The sequence below is a fragment of the Halichoerus grypus genome, chromosome 11, assembly GCF_964656455.1.
Source record: "Halichoerus grypus chromosome 11, mHalGry1.hap1.1, whole genome shotgun sequence".
Taxonomy (NCBI): domain Eukaryota; kingdom Metazoa; phylum Chordata; class Mammalia; order Carnivora; family Phocidae; genus Halichoerus; species Halichoerus grypus.
Window position 1 is genome coordinate 99,393,381 of NC_135722.1, and position 19,562 is coordinate 99,412,942.

The following is a 19,562-nucleotide window of genomic DNA, read 5'->3' on the forward strand; positions in this document are numbered from 1 at the left end:
AACAGTCCAACCCTAAGACCATTCATTAGCTTGAACTTCTGTCTTGTGTCTGCCATGTTTGTATTGTGCTGATTGCTCACTGCTCTCTCCCGGCCACCCTGCCTTGAGTTGCACAACAAAGCAGTCCTACAAGATGCACTTGTGGGTCTGCCAGGCCCAAAGCCCTTATTCTCCTTACTAGATCACATTGGACATGGTGTCAGAACAGCTCAGGAAAGATCAGGCTTTCAGTCCTTCTCTCATCTACCTCATTTGTTGTTGGAGGAATTAAATGAGATAATAATGTAATGTCTCTACAATAGGCCTGGCCCAAGGTTATTCATAACAATGACCGTGACGACCTTATCACTGGACCATCATGAAGTGCAGGGTGATTGGCATCCATCTGAGATCTGGCATCTCAGATTCTGCTTTCACCGGGAAGCCCTCTGTGACTACTCCAACCCTCTTTTCTGAAGGTACCAGAAAAGGTACCACACATGGGCAGCTGCCTGCCTTGTGTCTTCACTACACACCTCCAAAGGCCATCGTTCCTGCCCATGACCACGTGCGCAGAACTCTCTGGACCCTGACTCTCTCTGAGCCCGAGTTCGCGGTGAGGTTGAACCACCTGTTCCCGTCTAGTCTCAGACACCTGATTTGCCTCTTTAATCCCCGGTGTCTTTGCTTGAAAGGTGGGACAACGCTTGCACCTCCCGCAGCATTGTGGTGTGGGGAAGGGACACAGCGTGTGTGAGTGGCCAAGCACAGAAGCTGCGTGAGCAGGAGCTCACTCGTTGTCAGTTATTCCTTTTTTGAGCCTGAGCAGAGGGGAGGACACAGAGGAAGTACTCCACAGAGGTTCATTGGTCAATGAGTTTCTCCCTATAAAATCTGGATTGTGGTTCTTCCTCCAAAGAACTCTGCTTGCATGAGCCAACTTCACTAAAGCAGGGTGGGTAGAATGCGGCAGCCATTGGCAGAGGCTGAGGGGGGCAAGGAGGAGGGAGAACAGACAGCTTCGATCAGGAGGGACTTGGCCAAGACTCCACGCATGGCCCTTGGCTCAGCCTGGGTGTAAATGCTTCCTGTAGGCAGGGCTGTCCCTCTGTGCGTCTCTGCCCGGCCAGCAGTGCATGTGCACGCGTGACGTTCTGGTTGATGTTGTCACTCACCCACTTGCCACATGTCCCCAAGCCGAGGGGCTCTGAGATCTGCAATACAGGCCTGGCCCTTAAATGTGCATCCACCCCTCACCGGAGAGGCAAGTGTGGACCATTTGCTGTGATGGAAAAGCCTTGCTCTGGAAGCCGGCTGACCTGAGTGCTGGGCTGGGTCCAGCACTGTCGCCCTGGACACCCGCGACTTCTGTTGGCCTCAGGTTATGTGTCTCTACATAAGTATAGCCAGCAAATCTCCCTTCTGCCTTAGGTGGTTTCTAGAAACTGCAAATGGGATAACATATAAGAGAAGTTTGAAAGGTATAATGAGCTACTCAAAAGCAAAAGTAAAAGATTATAAGTATAATAAATATAACAATTATCAATTATTATGTACCCAGCAAGACCTGTGGGCCTTACATTTCTCCATGCACTGTGCCTCTCTGATAAGAGTATATATAAGCTGATACTGGCAGGCTTACAGTGGCTGTCTTTATGAAAATCTCAGAAGAGCATTGCAGACAGAGGGGAAAGTACGAGCAAAGGCCCTGTGGTAGGGAGGAGCTTTGAATGTTCTGAGTCGGCAGACTATGAAACACAGTGAATGGGGTGCAGCTGGAGAGAGAAGTGATCTATAGCGGGTGCTTGATAACACTTGATGAACAGACAAATGAGTTGGTGAGTGAATGGGGATGCTGTAGGGGTCTTGGGGAGCTACCCTTTATAGGGGTTCACATCTCTGTAGCATCACTGAATGCTCAGGTAACCTCGTCCTGGACTCTCTGGGGGGCTGCCCGCTCTACTGACAGAGACCCCCCTCCCCAGAGGTCCGCCAGCTCACCTGGCTATCAGATGCCAGCCACAAGCTCTGGCCTTCACACTCGGCTGACCCTGTGCACCCTGGCCACTCTGAGAACCCCTCCTTCTCTCCTGTCTGGCTCCCCCAGGGGACCGCTGTCCATGTTTATGAAAACTGAACATGTCATTCAAACCGGCACCTCTGGCCTTACACAGCTGAGGATCAGGAGACACTCTTTTTACCTCCCCTTCCTGTCACTGGACTTTACAAGCAGAGGCCGCTCTCCCCCTGGGCGGTTCCCAGAACCTCGCAGACAGTAATGAGTCTGGGGCTGGTGTTAAGCTCAGATGTCAAACAGAGCGGCCAGGGCCTCCCGAAACGCTGAGAGAGCCGCGAGCTTCTCCCTCTACAAGGTCAGCTTGTGTGTAACACTTCATTAAATTGCTCAAACACTGAGCCGTGTCTTTAACCAATACCTTTAATGTCATTTTCTGCAGACTTAATAGAGGATCATTAGCATACCTGTCAAGTCTTCCCATTTAAACTTGGAAGCAGGCGAAGTTTAAAGTGCCTCCTTCAGCCCACAGTGGATTTAGCTTCAAACTTTGGTTTAAGAAAAAGAAAAAAAACACAGAGAGAAAGAAGGAGGGGGAATCCTGTGTGGGTTGGTGACGAAGTAGAGAATGTTCTCGATATTGCGACCTTCCTCCGAGTCTCCCCTCCTGCCTCCAGGAAGTATGCCTGGGTTAAGGACAGCGGGAGGCCAGCCTCCGTGTTGACTAAGAAGTGACCTTTTCTTGTCTCACGTTTATAGACTGGATGGAGCCTCACGAGGTCAATTAGTCCATTTACTCCCCTCCCACCACCCCGCAAAAGCCTGCTGCCCAGAGCAGGGCGCTGAGCCCTTCTGAGTAGACAAGACATAGAACCCAAGGCACAGGGCAGTGCTGGGAGGATACAATCCAGAGCCAGTTTAGACCATCTGGGCTTGAACTCTGAGGCTCCCTTTTTCTAAATGGCCTGGACTATGTGCAGAGAGCTTCTCAGCTCTGCTCCTGTCCTGGTGGGGCGAGGAGAAGGAACTAGAGCAGGTGAGGAAGCCAACAGGCAAGAGCCAGTGAGAGGATCAGCCAAGGCCTTCCTAGCTTTGGAAAGGGGTCACTGTTCTCTGAGTCAACCTCAGCTCCCTTGGGAGAGGGGCCAAACACAAAGTTGGCCTTCGGGCCTGTCCGCTGCCCTGGGACACCCACGGTGAAGACCGTGCTGACTGGAACATGCCCCTCACCCGTGAGGCATGGGGAGCGTCCATCTTGGACACATCTGAGATCTCGGGCAGAGCAGACGGCAGGCATTTGGCCTCAGTGATGCCCATCTGTGGAATGGGTTCACCTGTCCGTGACAGGCCAGTTGTCACGGAGCTGGGGCTGGGGTGAGCTTGAGGACTCGGCGTGAAGGTCCTGGCGGCAGTTGGAAACAGGATAATGAATGTGCCTCTGTCACGAAACCGCTAATCATTAATTATCCCGTAACGTGCTGCTCAGGCAAAAATAAAATTGCTTGAACTTTTCCACCAAGTTCTAGTGTTAAACAAATTACTTGCATCAAAACTATTTACAAAAATGAGTATTTTCAGACATTTGTCAGACTCTGTAACATGCTTTAATTAGTGCCAGCTAATAACGTCCTCTTGTAATTAAGCACACATACATCCCTTGTTTTTATTTAAAATTTTTGCTTACGATAATTTTTTTTTTAATGATGTGATGTCTGGGTTCCGGAATACGTATATGTGCGCAAGGGTGTGTGCCTCTGTGGGCGTACGCTTCCAGTGTCGCTCCGGAACGAGACGTCCGCCGCATGAGAGCACCCACTTCATTATTAATGTTGCAAGGAGGGCAAGAAGGAGGACTTTCTCCCCCAAAGGGGGACAGTTGATCCCTGGCTCCCACGGCAGTGGGGACTGGTGCAGACTGGCGCTCTTGCCCCCTTGGTCCCAGGGGGCAGATCAGACAACAAGACTTGTGCCTTGGATGCCCTTAGGGAGCAAGCAGGTCTATAAGGAGCCTGCTGGTTTCCCTGACATGCTCCTCCTGAGAGGCTCTGGAGTGACAATGGTAGCAGTGACAGTTCACTCTCAGCTCAGAAACCTGTCACTCGGAGATCAGCATTTTAACTACCCCTTGCCCCTCAAAAAGAAAAAAAAGAAAGAAAGAAAGAAAGAAAGAAAGAAGGGGAAAAAAAAGAAAGGAAAAGAAAAAAAAAGGACACCTTAATTTACCCTTCTGATTGGCTTGATAGCTGTCAGAGTGACAGCCTATCTCTGGCTGAAAGGGACCAGGCTAGTTCTCAGGCTGGCTTGATCTGCATTATATGGTTGGCTTGCTCCTGGAAATGGCAACATGGAGACCTCTGAATGGCATCCTGATCTCAGCTTTCCCCCAGCGCCAGCCTCCCCGCCTGCTGGCCAGGGGGTGACCTCCAGGGCCCGACTGGCCAGACCTCCAGCTGGAAGCTGGGAGCCATGACCTGTCTTTCCCACACCCTTGGGCATCCCCAGTGGATGGCGCAGGGCCTAGAAGGAGCCGTCACACTCAGCAAGGCTGCCGTTCCTCTTGTGTGTGTGATAGAGGGACAGGGGACGGCTCAGGCAACTGGAGGCCTTCAGGGTGAGCTGGTGTCCCGTGTCAAGTCTCAGCCTTCAACCTCCATGTGAGACTTTGTAGGTGTTGAGCTTGGTTCTCCCAGAAAATACATTTGGTGACTTCTATTAGGTGGCAACCACATCACCTGGGAAGCCGCTCTGCCCCAAAGGGCTAGTGCGGTCCTTAGTCTGTAAATTCACGCTCATTTTTGGCAAACACAGAGGATTTCCCAGGCCCCTTAGAACCCCTACAATTTCTAATTCACCTTCTCTACCTCCCCGAGAAGCCTCATAGATGACTGACAGTCTGTCTTCAGTGTGTTCTCACTAAGATTTTTTTCAGGGTTTAGTATCTGTGGTTTGTGTTTATAAATCAGGTTTTCAAAAGTTTCCAAGTATATTTTAGTGTTTATTTGCTTTTTCAAAATATGCATGCCCTCCCCTAAGCCCTCCATCCCTCCCTAGGGGGTTCCTCGTGCATTGCCCTGGCCCCAGGTGTCTCAGGGGAGAGCTGCAAATCCAGCATGGTAGCCGCGAGTACATGTGGCTAGTCCAAACTGAGATGTGCTATAATTGTAAAATGCACTCGAGACTCGGCATGTCACCGAGACTGTAAACTACCTCAATACTTTTTATACTGATCACATGTTAAAAGGATACTATTTTGACTATGTTAGATTAAATAAAAAATAGCAAAATTAATTTCATCTGTCTTCTACTACTTTTTAAATGTGGCTACTGGGATATTTAAAGCCACATATAGGGCGTTCATCATATTTCTTTTGGGCAGTTCTGATCTACAGTGTGGACATTGGACCTGGATTTAGTCCAGCTCTGGCATTCGATGGCTGTATGACCTTGGGCATATCTCTTTACTTCTCTGGGCCTCAGTTTGCTGAGTTTTAAAAGGGAAGGTTGACTAGACAAGGTGACCTACGAGATCTGTTTCAGTTGTAAGTTTCTTCAGTTGTATACAATGGGATTTCTATCTCCCCAGAGACCTTAAAGAAGAGGATGAATTCTCTAGGCTGACTTTAGTGTTTGAGCCATTCTGGGGCTATAATGACCTCTGGCATTTCTGATTGGCTTCTGTCACCTTGTACTTTCCCTTCCTAGTTTTTTTTTTTTTTTTTTTAAGATTTATTTATTTATTTATTTGACAGAGAGAGACACAGCGAGAGAGGGAACACAAGCAGGGGGAGTGGGAGAGGGAGAAGCAGGTCTCCTGTGGAGCAGGGAGCCCAACGTGGGGCTGGATCCCAGGACCCTGGGATCATGACCTGAGCCGAAGGCAGACGCTCCACCGACTGAGCCACCCAGGCGCCCCTCCCTTCCTAGTCAACCTAGAAGTTGCACTCAGGCTCCCAAAGGTAGGGCCAAATGAACTCTGGTCTCTCCACCTGCATTCTCCCATTTCACTTTGCCAGGCCGAACAGCATCTGGGGAGGGGTGCACCTGTCCCGTCCTTTAACCCCTGGTGATATGTCACTGATCTGCACAATTGGCTCTAACAGCTCCCCAGGTGGATTCCAGAGAGCAATGAGCCGAACATAAAAATCCTTTTATTATTGCCATTTCGCTTTTATATACCCATCAAGCTTTCATATTTAATCTCCTACATCACAATAGCTGATCATTTTTAACATTTGACATTGATAGAGTGCCCACTGCTATTATTCTGACATACTATAAAACATTACACCCATTTGCAATAGAAAAGGCCAAGAATCAATACCCAGCCCTGTTTTCCACTGTGGCTGTAAATCACGAAACACCTAACAAATTGGTTTAAGTAGAAGAAACTTCAGAACCAATGAATGGCCGGACCAATCCCCACCCGCTGTTAGAGCTGACAGGGACCTGGATGCCTGTGGCCTAGAGAGGTGGGGGGCTGATGGGGAGCCAGGCTGCTCCATAAGGCAACCAGATTCTCCAGGGACAAGAACTGTCCATCTCTCTGGGCCCCAGAAAGGCACATAGAGAATAAAGGGCATCTTTATTCTGCTCATGTCTGTATCAGCTCTTGCTTTGTAGCAAGTGGTTCCACATTGGGAAGCTGGTGACTTCCTACTTCCTACCCTATCTTTCTACTGGCTCCAAGACCCATCTTCAAGATTATTGGTCTGTTTTGTCAGTTAGCCTAGCCCCTCCATTGGAACAGCCAGATGTTAAACTGAATTGATGGGTTATTTAATAAAACTGACTTTAGGATGAATTAACTGATCAGTTCTGCTCAAAATGACCAAAGCCAGGAGTTTAGGAAAGTCATGAATTTAAGCATTGCTTAAAATATTTAGGGTAATAGGTTGGGCTAAATATTCAGTCGGTATGCTTGTATATGAAGTGAATGACACTCTCAAAATCCAGAAGTTTAGAATATTCAGAAAATTGCTATCATTTTTCATTCTTTGGGTATCATCTGGATCCAGCCTAAGGCTGTGCTGATTTTGTTGGACTCCACTGAAAGCTTCTTTCAGCTCAAGCTACCTCGTTGAAAATACATGAGCCCATTGTCTGACTGAGTACCGTCACTGGGATGCTGGAATGTTCTAACAACACAAGGACCCAGCTCTGGGAGAAAAGAAAGGAGCAGCAGCTTATTTGTCAATTTATTTTGAGTTCAGAAGTCTGGTATACAAGTGTCCACATTTACCTGACTTTCTTGTGGCAGGTATACTCCTGAAAAGTCACATAGACACCAGATTCTTTTAGAACAGATTCCTTTCTCCTATTAGCTTGCATTATATTTCAGAGATGATTTGCCTGCATTTCAATTAGCAGGGAGTGATTCTTTACGTTACCTGTCTTCCTCAACCTCTTAATGATCCTACATAAGATGAAGAGCTTTTGTAAAACGAGATTCTTTGGTAAAGGAATACGTCCTCGTGCTTTGCAAGCGATTCCAGGCATTCTGTTTTCATATTTGGAATAACGTATGTGGGAGGTCACTGGATTCAGATCTGCAGTGGTTTTTCAGAAGCTTGGTGTGGTACAAAGAACATCAGATTCCAAGTTAGCGGTCTGATCTTACCATTTTCCAATTGGGTGAATGCAGGGAAGTTGAGATATATGACCTCTTTATGTGTTTTTTTTTTTTAATTATTATTTGTATAGTGGGTATAATAATTCCCAATCTCTTTCATAAGATCCCTAATGAGGAAATGAGAAAAATGCAAGCAAAAGCATTTATTATTATTGTTATTACTGATAATGCAATAATAATAATAATAAAATACAGTGAGAGAAGAAACAAGATAAACCATTCTTTCATCAAGTTCTATTTTATGGCATCGGGAGCAAAGCTCTGTTATTCAAAACTAACCTAACAGAAAGCTCAAAAGGGTCAACTCTAGGTTTCTCAATTTTTTACCCTGAGAATAGAGAGGAAGACAATCAGATATAACCAGTTCCTAGAAGGCTTCTAATTCTAAAAAAAAAAAAAAAAAAAAAAGTCTGACCTTTGCCATGCATTGCTTTTTCCTTGAATGTATTTGAATATATTTTAATGAATTCATTCACTCAGTCACCAAACATTTATTAAGTATCTATTCTGTGCTCTCTCCTGAATATATATAAAAACAGACACGATATGGGCCCATGTGTACTGTCTATATATGAGGTTGTCAAGCTTTCTGATTATCAGAATCATTTCTGAGGTCCTACCCCAAGCCTTCAAAATTGGAAGTTTTCGTGGTAGAAGTTGGCTGTCTGTATTTTGACAAATTTCCCAGGTAATTCCAACAGTTGGGCCCCCTGGCCTCTATGGTTACATGTTATTAGCCATAGGTCACCACTACTAGGAGCGACCTTCCTCCAAGCACAAGTAGTTTTCAGGGACAGGGAGTGGTTAATATTGAGATACTAGATATCTGGTTTTCCTAAAATTGGAACAACTAGGAACTGGTGGGTTCAACGGGTGCCTGATCACTGCAGAGATGCAGAAATGGGCCAAGTCATTTGTTCTTAGACCACAGTCCTGCTTCTGACTCCCTCCAAGATAACCTGGTTTGTTTGGCATCCTGGACTGTGGGCCTCCTGTCTTTGGGCCCAGAGGACCACCCAGAAATCCCGTTGTCCATTTTATCATTGAGCATGGAATGGTTCTCTTTAGATGAAGTCTCTGTTTAGAGCTTGAGTAAGGGGAGAGAGAAGGGCAAGGAAGAAAGGGCAGGGGGGTCTCAATCAGCTCCCTGGTGATTTAGCTGCATTGTTCTCTGAGCAAAAGCAATACCCCAATACTGCTCACTTTTATGGTTCCTGCAAAAGAGCTTTGCCAGAGCAGTTTTCCCTCAGTCATATTGCGGGCACCTCTCAGGAACCCTACAAAGGACCTAGGGTAAGTGTCACAACTTCCATTTGAAGAATGGTGATGCTGAAGTTCAGAGCAATGCAGTGACTTCCCTAAGTCAACAGACACATGACCCCTAAGGGCAAGGACAACATTGGTCTTAATCATCTTTGCCCTTAGCATATTTCTAAAAACATAGTAGATTCTTTTTTTTTTTTAATGTATTTGTTAAGTAAATGAATGAACAAACTCATGAAAAAAAGAAAGATTATCAGTTAGGGCTGGACCAGGCATCAGACCTCTTCCAAGTGCTGGGGCTGATGAGCCGGGAGTTCACTAGCTTCACCGGAGAGCATGGACCGGACGGAGTCCCAGCCCCTCTGCTGAGGTCTTGTCATTTTCAACAACGGTGTTGTTTCAAAGGTCGCTGGAGCCTTGTGCAGTCCTCTCACTGTGGACCCTGCGTGGCCCTTTCAATGCCGGACTCTGCCTTTCACCCAATCATCAGTGAGGTTTGCCATGCAAACCTTCATTTTGCCTCGTGGTCTCGCCTTCCCTGGATGGAGAGCTATTCTTGGCTTGTACCTGCTCCTGCTGATTTTGCAATATCATGACTTCGGCTAAATGAAAATGCCTCTTATTCCCACAAACTAACTACCCAGTGCCCTTTGATGGGAGCTGATTTTGGGGAGAGTAGTCTTGAGGCAAGATAGTGGCAGAGCTTCTCAAGTGAAAAGGTCTTAGAAGAGAAGGGCTGGGGGCCTTCCAGAAGCCATCTTGCTCTTCCACCTGCTACAGGCTTTCTCAGTCCCGCCAGCTGAGAACCTCCAGACAGCCTCCTCAGGCCAGGAGCTTTGACTTAGCACTCAAGTCCATTTCTTGAGCCTTTAAATGTAAGTTCCATTTCTTCTTGCTTGGTCCTCCATGGACTTGGAGAACCTGCCCTTCATTGGAGCCCAGGTTACTAGAATACACAACCAAGCAAACCTGTAGAGTCTCTTTCCTGAGAGTGCTGGAAGGAAAGACAAGATAACTTTGCCTCCGAGGGTTCAGTGAGGAGCAGGCTGGCCCAGAAGTAGGACCTAGAGCAGGCAGACTTCCGCATTACCCTTAGGTATATCTGGTTTTCAGCAACAGAAATCCATTACCAGCAGTGAGTTTCAGAGGAGGGGAGAAGGTACAACAGCCCAAATTCTGTCCTGGTGAATGAGGAGGACAAATAAATAGCAGCATGGAGTAGTGCAGACCTCACTACAAAAAAACCAAGGGCCAGACAGTACTAAATACTCTGCTTTTCAGACCCATTAGAGCACCCCAATGTGCCCTCTGTTCCTCCTTCCACTCGGCCCAGGTGGCCAGGACCCAGGCTGCCTTCTGGGCTCTCAGAAGTGACCCTTTGGTATCTGATCTCCCATCTGCTGGGCTAGGCATGTGGAAGAGACATCTGGCGCAGCCCCTCCCGGGGGACGGCAATTAGGGGATATTTAATCCTGTCACCTGGTTCATTTGCAGTGATGGATTTGGATTGGAGCGCTGAGTGGTGCCAAGAGGATATTGGATTACCAGGGCCCATCCCCTTCACCTCTCACACAGAGCCGGCTCACCCCTGCCATGCACCTGTCTTCCCTGGCCCCAAGGTGGGCGCCCATGAATTAAGAGCAAGTCCTTAATTCCCACCCCCACCCCCGGATATTTACCTGAAACTTCCTGCAGATAACGAAAACACTGATGAGATTTTCAGCTCCCTTGATCACTCTCCCCCTTATTTTGGAGGTTCTGAGTTGCAGATTCTGGAGTTTGAAGGGATATCCCATGAATCCTGTCTTCACTTCCCAGACTCTCAATGTTGGAAAACTTTGAACTGGCTCTTTCATGTGGAGGCCTTTTTTCTGAATCAAGATACCAGTCTAAATTTACCTAAATTTTCCCTCTTCATGCTAGCAAAGTACTAGAAGGAGCTAAGATGAAGACCCCAAAGATGGGAATTAGGTGATTTTTATCAAGTCACTTGCCCTCTCTGAACTTCAGTTCACTCATTTGTAAACCAAGTAGATTGGATTCAATATTCTCTAAGATGCCTTCTTGAACAAACTTTCTATGTTTATGGGGTTCAGTCACAAGGTGAAGAGTTTGGGCTAATGGAAAGCTCCCAGAGATAGAACACAATGGAATGTACCAACAAAATGCTTATTAGGAAGTATTTCCAAGCAGAAGAGACACTGGCCTGTCTAAGGAATTCCAAGATGGCCTCAATGGTTTTTCGTGGCCCCTGGTGATATAAAGACTTTTGATGGGTCTTCCATCCACTCATCGGCCTGGGTTTTTAAGAGCCCACAAGAAAGAAGTAACTTCAATTTTGTGGGCTTTCCAGCTTGACATATCTTCAAGCAGCCTTTGAAGATGGTGGACAATCTCTCCCCACGGCAAGTTCCATGTTTCAGGAGAGGCGAAAGGTTTGGGGTCGTACGGGGAATCTTACCACTCCTAAGACATAGCTCAGCAGCTGCCCTCTCCCACAACACAGGCTAGATACGAAGCCTTTCCTCAGGGGGTCATAAGTGGTTCAATGGCTTCCCATTGCACTCAGAATCAAATCCCAATGTATTACCATAGGTTACTCAGCCTGGAGATCTGGCCTTTGCTGGGTTCTGTCTTGAGTCCTCCAACTTTCTTGCTCCTTATGCATAGACCTGTGCGTGTGTGTGTGCGTGTGCACGCAAGCTTGGGCACATGTCTTGGAGCCTCCAGTTTTGTTCCTGCCTCAGCACGGGCCTTTCTCTCTGCCTGGAAAAGGCTCTCCTAGTTCTTTCCATGGCTGGCTCCTCATTATTCTTCAGCTCTTGGCTCATATACTACAACTTCAGGGATATCTTCCTTGAGCCCTCTGGAGGACATCACGGTTTACCCCTTAATAGCATCTATACATTATCCTGTATAGAGTCAACTTGCTGATTTTCTTTTTCTCTCACTCAAATATAATCTCCATAAAACCAGTAAACTTCTTTCTCTTCTTGGCAGCACTATTCCCAGCACCTAGAATAATGGCTAACATCGTAGTGGTACAATAAACATTCGTTGAATTGATGAGCGTAGGATACCTGTTATGAGCGCTGAGGCTATATTTCTGGATGCCACTGGGGGTGGGGGGGTGGGCTGTGCACTGGGCAATAAGTCGTCTGTTCACCCCACCCCACACACTCACCCCCAATAGCAGGGGCCCGTGCTTTCCACCTCCCACCTCGAGAAAGGTAAACAGTTGTCACCCTGGCTCTGCCCTCTGCCAAGCTACTCAAATTTCCTGGTCCTAAGATGATCAAAGGCACTGGAACAAAGAATCATAATTGAATGGGTTCCGTGTTACATCCTGGAAATGGGAGCACTTGCGGTGCGGGCCCAATCCTGGGAGAGAGCTCTTGAGAGCTGCAAAGCTGCTACCTTCAAAGGGTCGGCGTGAAAGCAAAGAAAGGAGCGCTTGAGGAGAGAGGATTCCCCTCCAGGGAGGGGAAGCACTTCAAGTCCATTACTCCATCCCTGCAGCCACAGGGATTCGTGTGTGTGAGCACACGCGTGCATGTGTCCAACAGAGGGACGGCACATCTCCCTCAAGCACTGTGGCTCCAGAGCTCTTAAAGACCCTTGCAAAGAGTGGCCACTCGCCCCCTCCATCCATAAAGTGACAGACTCCGTGAATTTTGTTTATATTGCCAATGCCTCCCTAAATAATTCCCTGCTTCTCCAAAAAGCTCCTCTTGATTAACCCCTCCTGCTTCTTACTGTTCTTCTGAAATCCATCAATGCCTGTGTCATAGTTTAAAAATACAACTGCTTTTAGGTAATTTGATAAATCATCTTAAGCCATTTTCATATGCACGTGCTCTGCTTCTCCATTCCATTTATAAGCTCCTTCTGGGCAAAATCTATACTTTTTTTTTTTTTCCATTTGTAACCCTCTCCACAAGAATCTTAGGACAGAATTCTTGTCTGTATGCTTATTGTCTGAACACATTTTTATAGGCTGAGAATGCATGGATGCTGATTCTCTTTCATTCATTAATTTACTTAAAATATTTACCAAGACCTATTCTGTGGCAGGCACTGTGCTAAGTGCTGGGGACCCCATGTTGAGACTCAGTCTGGGGCAGAGATGGAAACATACACAAATAACCATGATACAATGTGATAAGTGCTATAATATAGGTACTGTATAGTGGGAGTACTATGGGAACTCAGGAGGGAGCTTATAAAATCATTTGATTAATGTTCCAATGTCTAAATGTGAGTGGTTAAATAACACTATTCCTAAGTGCTTCCTGCTTTTCACGGCCTTTTTTATGTCCATTATCTTATTTGATGCTTTTAGTGATCCTGTTAATAAGCTTTCACTCCACAAATTCATCCTTACACAGAGTAGGTGTTCAAGAACTATCTACTGAGAGACAAAATAGACAAATGGAGAGCGAATGTTATTATCTATAGTTTACCATTAGGTAAACTGAACGTCCCAGAGTGATGTGCTGAAGGTCATAAACGAGAATCCCGGTAGCCTGTATAAATGCGTATTGAACACTTACTATGTGATGGGCACCATCCACCGTGCTGCAGCAGATACCAAGACATTCGGAACATATTCCTCCCTCGTGGAGCTTCCGGTCTCACTGGTGAAACAAAACGTAAACCATGAGCAATTAAATGACAATATAGGAGATAGATAGTGCTTGAGACAATAGCACAAGGCGGTCGATAGATGATCCCCAAATGAATGGGGTAGACTAGAGGGGCCACGGTAGGCAGGAAGGCTGATGCAGATTCCAGTGCTCCCGGAAGACCTGATGAGAGAAATGGGAATGAACTGGATCTTAAAGGATGGGCCGATAAAATTAGAAAGAACAGAATAGGAAAAAGAGAAGGTGTGGAACATATAAGAAATACTCAAAGGCGCTGAAGCCCAATCACGCCAGAGCACATTGGCCAGATCTGACAGGTAGACAGCCCTCACCAGAGGGCTCCTCCCTGCTCCCTGCTCAGTCTCAGCTCATGTGCACCTGTGGATTCTCCTCACACGGCCCTGCCTCACCCACCCTCACCTGCCGGCTGCTATCCCACTATTGAACTTCTCCCTAATGCTTTCGCCTGTAACCCTTCCAGACCAACTGCATTATTAAAAAACAAACAAAAACATCCTGTATGTTCAACTTCATCACCAATGCTCTATCTTCTGGCTCTAATATAAAACCAATCCCTCAGAAAGCATGGACTTCTTTGCAGTTCTCTCAGTGAAAGGCTCTTATTCTCCACTCCACCTGTGGCATCTAGACAAGGGAGGGACTTGAGGGTCAACTTTCTGCTACTTCCCCATTTCTGTTTCTAGATAATTATTCTTCCTGTCATGGGAAATGCCCCAGGATAATTTGAGGCTCCCGGAATCTGCTGAGACATCTTTCTTGCTCTCTTAATTGTTATCTGTGAGTTTCCAGGTCACTTTGTGAGAAATGATGCAAAGAATAACATTTCTGCTTAGAGATATAGTAACTAAACTATCTTTTGGGATAGGTCTTCCCAATCCTTGGCTGCTCTGTTCTTTGACTACCACCTGACGTAGGCTCAGACACTGTCTTTATGTTATATGGTCCTGATCCCTTGTCCATAGGTAAGAGGACCAACATACACTCATGATCAAACAGGGCCAATCTGATCATCTCCCACAGGAGTTGAGAAAGGAGACCAAGAGACTAGTTTCTGTCTGAGCAGAGGAATAGTAAACTGCTGAGCTGGGCGATCAGTATCTACATAGCCATGTTTGGCCATGTGTCTGTGAAGCAGGGAAAGCCAATCTAAAAGAAGGTGGAGAAGAATCATGCAGATGTATAGAGAGAGGTGAGGCCAGATATTCAGAGTGAGTCCTGCTTGGGCACCTGACAGCTTTCCAGTGCACCCTGTGGCTCAGCTGTTCCTTCTCCTTAATGACCTTAAGATGCCCTACGTCTTTGGAACAACCCACACCCTCCCACCAAGGTTAAGCACTTTTTTTTTCGGATTTTGTTTGATTTTGATGCCCACAACTAAAACAACTTCACTAAAAATAAAATCGGAGATCAATGAAGATAGTTGTCACCAAGTTTTGAAGTTTGCAAAGATAGAAATGACCCAGTTAAAACAAGTAGCACTCTTCGTTCTCAACTTACCTATATGCTGGGAAGCACGGTCATTAAGAAAGAAGAGTTGAGACTTGTGGTCTTGGCAAGATGGTAAATCATTATAACCTGGAAATCCTCCCACTAGAAGCAGCTATAAATGCTTCGTATTTAAAAACAAATCTTATAAATGCACAACTAAACTCTCAAAAAAAAAAAAAGGGAAAAAGGAAAGAGGAAGCTAAGAACTAGGGAAATCAGAGGAAGACACAGGGATGTGGATATGAGTGGGAATCAGCAAACACCACCAACAGGACTACTTGGGCATCAGAAACATGACATAATAAATAGCAACCTGGAAGATAATGTAGAATAAGTTTGTTTAAAATGAATAACAACCTTTAAAAAGTAATATAGAGTCTAATATATATGGATAAAGCACTATGAAAGCAGAACAAGCAGGTTTTTAAATGAACCATGTAGAAATGAGAAATACAGCTTTGCCACTAAAAGCTCAATGGAAACTTATTAGGAACAGGGGAAAAGACAATAAATGAATTAGAAAAATGGACCAGGAGACTTTAATCAGAGGAGAGAGACTATGACATGGGGAAAAATGAAAATATGAAAAATGTAAAGAGAATGGAATGACAAGCCGGCAGTAAAGAAATGCCTAGTAGGAGTTCGAGAAGGAAAGTACTGAGAGAATGCAAAGACGAAAGTTGTCCAGAACTGATTACAAATGATTAATCAGATTAAAAAAGTGTCATGGTCGAGCAGAATAATTAAAAATAAATCCATCACTAAATGCAGCATGGTGAAACTGCCAAATACAAAAGTCAAAGAGAAGAGAGTTTACTACAGAGAAGCCATAGGTATTTGGGCAGCAGGCTTCTCAACAGCAATATTTCAGCCACGAGGTAATGGAATGTGTCTTCAAAATGCTGAGGAAAAATCATTGCCAACCCCGGATTCCATCCTGACCCTAACTGTCATTCAGAAGTGAAGAAAAACTAAAGACATATTCAGAAAGATAGAGATGGAAAGATTTTGTAACCCACAGAATCCTCCTGAGAGAAAAATTATAGAGAGGAATTGAAACCAGAAAGAAAGAGTAAGATACAAAAAGTAATGGTGAATAAAGGAAGGGGTGATCATGTGGGTAAGGACGCAGGAACTGATTATATGAAATAATAATAATGAACATATCCGATTTGGTGTTTGCACAAACAAGGTGGAAAGTAAAATAGTGGGCTATAATATCAAGTAAAAGAGTTGGAGCATCATAGTTGGGAGCCAAAATGTTTAAGCTTTTCTGTTTTGTTCAAGAAAAAGGTAGAAATATTGATTAACTTTAGATTTTTCAAGTCAGCGGGCGTATTAAAAATTTAAAGCTAACCACACATAAAAAAAATATATAATGCATAAAAGAAGGAAATCAAAAAGAAATGTAATCAATCAAATAGAAAGCAAGAGAAAGCAGGAAAGTCTGCGGAAGAACAAAACAATGAAAAGTACAATTAAATCTAAATATCAGGAAGCACAATAAATATTCTACATGTAATGCTGTTTTATGTGCCCTATAATAAAGCCTGGGACTATCACAGGTAAGCAAGGATATATAGTCACCATTGTCAAAGCATATAAACAGAGGAAATTAATATTCAAAAAACATATAAAAGCAAAGGTGCTTATCCTCACTAGTAATGAGGAAATACAAACTTAAAAAGTTAGATATTACTTGACATCTCTTCAATTTACAAAAATAAGCAGTGAGGGATGAAGGAACTTTTTAACATTCCTAGGGGAGTATAGATTGAAATTAATTGGGCAATACACTTAGTAAAGTGAAATATGAACCCTCAATCTGGCAACTTCCACTCTGGCTATGAAGGAGTAAGACAGTCCAGACTTGGCTTCCCAGGGTCAGCACATGGGACTGGACAAGATATGTGAAGCATTTCGCTGACCTTGAACAAGAGGTCCCTGAGGGAAGGAGAACAAAACAAGTGGACCTTATAATCACCCTGGCCCTCTGCACCGAAGCAATTTCTGGGCAGTGGGAGGAGAACCAAAACAGCCTTATAGTCTCGCTGAGTTGAGAAGTGAGGTATCAGAGTCCAGTGAGACTGGGGTGGCAAGAGTTTGTGAATCTGAGTCCCAGAGAGAGAATGCTATGCAGGTAAAGAGCTCCAGAAGTCAGCCTAGGAATTCCCTTGAGTTGTTAGCTGAAAACCACTCCTCACATGTCTGGGGTGAAACTCCACAAGACTGGAAAAAGGACAGCTCCTGGGGAAAGAACAATTACAGGAACTATCAGCCAAGAACTATTTACAGAGCTTACACAAGGCCAGGCACCGTCTGAGCTCCTAGTAGGCACAACGAAGAGACTTTGTTGTGTACACAGAATATTCAGTAGAGACACAGAAAGGGTCATGTTTTACTAGGGGGATAAACTAAGTCTAGAGGAGTTTCCTCAAGATCTGGTCTTTAAAAGTCTCAAAAAACAGGCCTTGAAAAGATCATACTGACTCACAAGTAACTTCATTGTCTGCCAAAGGAATATAACAAAATCTAGCACCCAACAAGGTAAAATTCACCATTTCCAATATCCAATTAAAAACTGGTAGACATGTGAAGCATTAGCATGTAGTCCACAAGTGGAAGGAGAAAAATGAATTAAGAGAAACAGACCCAAAAGAAAAATGGCAGTAAAAGGAAAGAGATTTACATAAAGAAATGTAGAGTGCTAGAAATAGCGAATATGGAGGTAAGCATAAAATACTTTTTACTCATTTAATTTATTTAAAAGATTATTGATTATTTACAGAAAATAAGAGTTTAGTTTGAGATTTATAACACGTAAAATTAAAATATATAAGGACAAGTGCAAAGAATGGGAGGAGAGAAACAAGATTCTTATAGGTGCTCAAGATTCCAGATCCTTACTTATAAGTGACAAAATAGAATAGCACCGTAGGTAGATTGTGGTGAGTCAAAGCTGTGTGCTGTAAACCATGATGCAAGCATTAAAAATAAAACAAAGAAATACAGCTAATACTCCACTACAGGAGATAAAATGGAACCATTAGAAGCACTCAAGCAAAAATTAAAACTTTAAAAAAGGTTCAAATAGTGGAAGACATAACAAAAAACAGATGGAACAAATTGAAAACAAAAGGCAATATGGTGGATCCAAACCATACAAATAAACACATTAAAAGTAAATGGCTTAAACATATGATTTCATTCATATGTGGAATTTAAGAAACAAAACAAAGGAACAAAGAAAAAAGAGACAAAATAAAAAAACAAACTCTTAACTGCAAAGAACAAACTGATGGTTACCAGAAGGGAGGTGGGTGGGGGAGGGGTGAAATAGGTGACAGGGATTAAGAGCAACCTTACTGGAATGAGCTCGGTACAGAATTGTTGAATCACTATATTGTACATGTGAAACTAACATAACACTGCATATTAATTACACTTAAAAAAAAGAAAGAAAGAAAAACTACAGAAAATCTAAAAAAAAATTTCCACTTAAAAGTCAGAGATTGTAAGACTGGATAATAAAGCATGATCAAATTATATGCTGTTTACAAGAAACCCAACTGAAGTATAAAGACACAGATAAGTTAAAATTCAAGAATGGAAAAATACATACAGTGGAAACAATTATCGTTAAGAAAGCTGGAGTGGCTGTCCTACTATCAGACAAAGTAGACCTTGGAACAAGGGATGCTATAGGGATTAAAGAGAGAGGTTTCATAATGATGAAGGGGTTAAATTTCAAGAAGGTATAATAATTCCAAATGGTTATGCATCTCATAATATATTTCAAAGTACATGAAACAAAAACTGAAAGGGGAAGAGAGAAATCCATAATTATAGTCAAAGACTTTAACAATTCTCTCATTAATTAACAGAGCGAATAGACAGAAAATAAGTGAGGATAGATGTCCTAAACAACATTATTAACCAGCATAACCTAACTGACATTTATACAACACTTTTCCCAACAACAGAATACATATGTTTTACAACTAAACATGAGATGGTCATCAAAAAAAAAAAAAGACCATAAAAATAATAAAAACAAATAATGTAAAAGAATTAAAATCTAAGTGTGTTCTCTGACCATGATGGAATTAAAATGGAAATCAGGCACAGTAAGATATCTGGGAAATCCCCAAATATTAGAAAATTAAACAACATACTTCTAAATACCTGATGGACCAAAGAGGAAATCAGGAGGAAAATTTGTAACTGTTTTTTTTTGTTTAATAAAAATTACAACATAACTTGTGGAATGCAAATAAAGCAAGTGATTAAAGGGAAATTTATAGCATTAAATATTTCTATTAGACAATACAAAAAATCTCAAGTAAATTGTCTAAGTTTTCACTTTAAGAAACCAAAAATAGAAGATAAAATTGAAGAAAGCAAACAGAAGAAAGAAAATAATAATGACACAAGCAGGAATAAACAAAATTTAAAGCAGAAAAAACAACAGAGGGGAAAAAATAAAATCAAAACATGGTCCTTTGAAAAGATCAATAAAATT